Here is a 6,013-nt window from a genome sequence, read left to right as displayed (position 1 = left end):
TCATTAGAGCACCTGGAAACATTAAACAGTTTTTATACTTCTTCTTTGATCTAAACATACCTGCTTCATCTGTGGTGTGTAAAATTCCTTGTGCTTCTCTTGTATGACATGTATGCATGGATAATCTCTTCTTCCAAAGCCATTCATAGCCAGATGTGCTCAGTCAAATCCCAATCTCTTGAGTGACTCCTATGGCACCAAAAATTAAGTTAAATGATGCTGTAGTGTGAGCAGGTCCAAATGACTCCCCTTCACCAAACAAACAAAAACAAATGTGACATATCACACTGTCTTCAAAGGTATTTCTGGTCTCATTTTTCTTGGCAAAATATATAGACCCAATCTGAAACTCAATACAATTTGTGAGATGGTGGAAATGATGAGCGATGTCAGTCCAACTACTCAATTAGCCAGAGAGACACAGTGTGGCACACAAAAGAGGACCTGTCAGGGAGGCATCTGTAACTGTCATTATCTGTGGGATTATTTAACCCCTCCATCTGCAATCTCTTATGAAGCTGCCTCTCCTTTAAAACTTTTCCCATCTCTGTCATGCCTACAGACACAGCAATAACTGTAACATGGCAGAACAATGTATTCAAATATTCTGTTCTGAACACTGTTCCATGCTGTAATGGTTAGTGTTCTGGGTTCTGAAGTACCTAGTCCTGTGTCTGGTTATACACTATGCCCAATCATCAAGTCTCTCTTCCCTAAGTTTAGGCAGCTGGCTGGCCCTGATCTGATAGCACACAGGAGGGAGATTAGCAAGCATGAGTCAGTTTCCAGGGAGCTCCTCCAGTGAAGTCTAGAGAAGGAATGGCTTTAAGGATAAAGAAAAATCCCTCAGTCAGAAGTATGAACAAAAATCAAGTGCAGTGCACACTTTCAAATGAATAAATAAAAACCCATACTTAAGGAAGGAGGAAGGCCTAAAAGACAAATACAGAGAGAGAGAGAGAGAGAGAGAGAGAGAGAGAGAGAGAGAGAGAGATTGTCCAGTTAAATGGAGGATAGCAATAAAATCCTTACTAAGTTTTTGCAGTTGAACCATTTGTAGGGGAGACAGTAACACTGGGGGGAGGGGTGTAAAATATTCTCTGAATACTTTGGACTTTGCCTACATTTTTCTATGATGAATGTGTAAGCCAAAATTGCACTAAAAATGGCTTTCCTATGTCAAAATGCACATTTTTCCAAAGTGTAATTTTACGCTTGGAGTAAAATAACTGTAAACACCCCATTAATGTATGTTTTAAGGTCCTCAAGTCATAAAAACAAGATACTAAGTTCAGTATTTTTGATACCAAAGTCCTTACCCTTCCAGCCAATAATCCTCAATTACAAGAATGGCAGTATTAGCCCAAAAAAGTGTTCTCAGAGACAATATCCTGTGCTTAGGGCAAGGCAGATTCTATTGCTTTGAAAGATAACTATGTTCCTTTTTAATTTTAATTTCTTTCATGTTTATGTGTATGCATGTGTCTATTTGTCTGTATGTGCACCATGTGTATTCAGATGCCCTCAGAGGCCAGATGATGTCATATCCGTCATATTCCCTGGAACTGAAGTTAACACTCAGTTGGAAGCCACCTAATGTAAAGTACAGGGAACTAAACTGGGATCCTGTGCAAGAGCAACAAGTGCTCTTATCCACAGAGTTCCCTCTCCAGCCCTGCCGATGCTCTTTCAAAGCTGGTTAAAGTCTCTCTAGAGGTGTTTACATTGAATATGAGTCAATGGTTGAGTTACCCTCCCTCTTTTTAGCTGATCTAGAATGAACTTTACCCATTCTACTGAATCCTCTATCCAGAACGTCAGTTTCTGAATACGCAATTTTAAGCAAGCAGGATGCCCATGCTACCTCTACATGATATGGAAATCTCTCGCATGTGAATATAAGCAAGTTTCTTGAAAGAAAACCCCTTGCTTTCTGTGTTCAGGGAGACAGTTTGAATCTTGTCTTTATTGATGTTCTTATCTATTGAAACTAATAATCCTTGCTTCACTCTTTTATCTCCTGGCTGTGTTTTCAACATTTCCCTCCCTAAGAGGTGAACCTGTGTTTGATTTTTAGCAATACAGCTCAGCCCTCCGTTTTCTGAGACACTGGTCCTAAAATACTCCTAGATTATCTTGATCTATAGGTGTTCAATAAACTGCATCAAATACCTATGTTTTGCTTATGATTGCTGTACCTTGTGTCATGTATCTTTGTACATCTTAAAGTTAATTTTTAGTTTATAAAATAATGAGCTTCATTTTTATATTCCCATATACATACATCATTATACTGTTCTATTATTAAGCTCCTAATTTTCATCCCTTGGCCCTCTCATCTCCTCTTGGTTCACCCCCTCTCTTCCAATAGTACACCTCCTTCTTTTATACTGCTTGTGTGTGTTGTTGTTGTAGTCCTGTTGTTAATGTTAAGCCTAGAGGAAAGACCTCTCCATTACCTTCCCTTGTTCTCTCCTCCCCTCTCTTAGAGCCCCTCAGTCCCCCACATAGTCTTCCTGCTGCATAGATGATAGATTGGTAGACTGATGGCAGATAGATACATAGATAGATAGATAGGTTTAGATTCTATATATGTAAAAATATGTATTTGTCCTTCTTGGTCTGGCTTGTATTGTTTACTATTATGATCTCTAGCTCTAGCCATTTTCCTGTAAATGATATAGTTTATTATTTAATGCTGACCAAAATTCAGATGCACATACATACATTTTCCTCATTTTTTCATCTGTTCATGGGTTCTTTTCCTGGCTACTGGAATATTGCTGCAATAAGTACGTGGTATGCTATAAGAGTTTCCCTTTCATACACATGAATGATTTAGTCATATAGTAGTTTTGGTTTGGTTTTTGAGGTATCCCCTTGTTGACTTCCATAGTGGCTACATTATAGTTATTTCTTAGCAACATAAAATAAGGGTTATTTTTTCCTTATGTTTTCTCTACAATTATTTTTTCTTTTAATGACAGCTCCTCTGGTTAATGTGAGGTGGAATCTCAAAGCAATTTTCATTGGCATTTATTTGATGGAGAAGGATACTGAACATTTTCCAAATACTTATATGCCATTTGTGTTTCTCCTTTTGATAACTGTCTATTGAATCAATTTGCCCATTTATTGCTGTGATTATTTGGAAGCTTTATTTGGTGCTCAATTGTGAAGTTTCTCTTCAATTCACACATATATAAAAATCCCCCATCAGATGTATATTTAGAATATTTTTACTTTGTGGATTTTTCTCTGTACCCTTCTGACTTTTCCTCTTTGCCATAATAAAGCTTTGCAAATTTGTTTCCATCCTGATTCCAATCCTTGCTATCACTTTTTGAGCTACTGGTACCCTTGTCTAAAAGTCATTGCCTAGTCTCATAGCTTGAATTGTGTCCCTGTGCCTTCTTACAACCGCTTTACAAGTTCCAGTCTTATATTGGGGTCTTGAACCCATTTTAAACTGGCTTTCTAAAATACGTTAAGCAGTGCTAAATGATTAAGAACACCCAATAAAATGAAAATCTATGTAAATAGTTATTTTGCTCTATATTTTAGGTAATAACAAGAAGCAAATTTGTGCACATGCTCTTATGCAAAAATGTTCTTCAGGTTCTTTGTTTTCTGTCAGGAGGTCTATGATGCACTTAGCACTTTCTCAGAACTCTGGTGAGCTTATAGATCTTCTCATAAATGCCTTCCCCTGCCTAACCTCCATGCCCATACCAGCAACATAATTATGTACTGCCCTGCTTTTTTTTCTTGTTGTTTTGTCTACTTGAACCATGCTATAGTTATCTGGGAATAGGAACCTAAATTGATTTTTAAAAAAAATACCCCATTATGTCAGCTTATAGGCAAGTCCATGGGGAATCTCCTTGACTGATGATCAATATGGAAGGGCCAGGATCACTTATGATGGTGCAGACCCTAGGCAGGTAGTCCTGAGTTGTATAAGAAAGCAGGCTGAGCAAGGCATGAGGATCAAGCCTGTAAGCAGTGTTTGTGCTCCAGTTCCTGCCTCCAGATTCCTGCCATTTTTGCTTTTCTCAGTCATAGTGTGACCCGAGAGTTGTAAGCTGAAGTAAACCCTTCCTTCTCCAAGTAGCTTTTTGTTATATGTTTTATCACAGAAATAGGAACCCTAACTAAGGCACTAACCTACAGCTAATTAGCTCCCAAAGCTTTGTAATACTCGGTTCTTCCCCATACCATAGGAATATCTTGATCAGGATACCATTAGAAACTACCTAGGGTACAGCAGCTACACTTCTAACAATTTGGATGTCTGGACTTTCCTTATTTTACTTACTGAGTAAGTAAATATTTCAATTCTTTGGGATTTTCCCTCCAGTGATTTAGGAATATTTTGCAATTATTAAATTATTCATTCTCTCATTTTTCTCATATATCATGGCATCTTGCCACATTCTATCTGCAATGCTGAGCTATGACTTCATTTCCTCAGGGAAGGCACCAGCAAGCACTCATAGAACAAAGTTGCTGTCAAATGTAGCAAGAGTATAGTTTTGAAAGGAGCCAAGTTTTGTGGAATTAGAAAAAGAGATTTATAAATCCCTAAGTTCTCCATTCTGTATAACAAAGTGTGAACCTAGAAAAATCTGTTATTGAATTTTAGCCAAGCAAAATCACAGGCAGACAAACAGAAAACGAACAGAAGGACCTGGCCTCTTCACTTCTGAATGGATGAAAGAAGGGAGCATTAAAGTAAGAAAGAGCTAGAAGCAAGAGCACTCGATGTCTTTGGGTAGAATTACACACACACACACACACACACACACACACACACACACACACACACGACTCTAGAAAAATATCCACTCCCTCCCTCCTCTCCCCATATCACTCTCATACTCTCAGAGAAGGCAACTTGACCACTGCAATGTGTGTGTTGAGTAGACAGACAGCCTGCAGCAGTACTTCTAGATTATAACATAGTATGCCATCATAGACATAGAAAAAAGATGTCATAGTGAGCTGCAAGATGAGAAATTCATTGGGTTATATAGAAACCTTGCCCATTGGATAATACTGCCCAGAACTACTTTTTATCCCTTAAGTTTGGGACTTGTAGTGGTATATTCCATGTATGTATATTCAGAATTTATAGACATTGCATCCACATCAATTAATCCCTTGAATCTTCTACAAAATGGATATCAATTTCATCTTGGTGTGTTCATGGAAATTTTAACAATCTAAAGGCAGAGCATGTTTTTTCCACCCTATGTATGGGTAGATGTGGACTATGTGTCCACAGATGCCCCGAGGAATTACAGCTGCCTTATACATCCACCTTTTACTATTCACCTGTATTACTGTAGACAGGAGTGCTAGTTAGCAGGCTGGAGTTCCCATGAGATCTCCCTTATTTCACTACACTGTAGAAGCATCAAACATTTGATACTGTTGGGAACACTGCCAATTTTTCTCCCTGGCTAGTTACCCATAACTCGGGCTTCTTATGGAATGTCTGAGTCCTCCATACTAAATACAACATAAATGTCATTATTTGTGTGTGTGCTTTCTTTCAAAAAAAAAATCAAACCCAGGAAGATAGACCTAGTTTAAGACAGAAATAACTGATTGGTCATGTGTCTAGGGTCTGGCTTCTTTTTTGCATTGTTTTGTTTTGGGATTTTTTTGTTTTGTTTTGGGGGGTTGTTTTTGTTTTTGGAGACAGGGTTTCTGAATATAAGTTCTTTCAGAGCATTTTTAACTCCATTAGGAAACAGGAGGACTATCTATAAGACTCTTCCCTTTTCTGACCTCCTTGATACCTATACGACTGATTCTTCAAGGCCTAATACAAGTGTAAGCTCCTTGAGTATTCTTCACCAAAGCTCTATCCTGAGGGCAAGTTAGGCACCACCCCATCTTCTCTGTTCACATTTCTATGACAGCACACTGTCATAGCATTGCAGTTATTCAAATTTGCCTATCTTCTATAGTTAGAGAAAACCAGTCTTTTATGTCTAAATCTCAA

Source organism: Phodopus roborovskii, unplaced genomic scaffold, assembly GCF_943737965.1.
Source record: "Phodopus roborovskii unplaced genomic scaffold, PHOROB, whole genome shotgun sequence".
Lineage (NCBI taxonomy): Eukaryota > Metazoa > Chordata > Mammalia > Rodentia > Cricetidae > Phodopus > Phodopus roborovskii.
Note: the sequence above shows the minus strand (reverse complement) of the source record.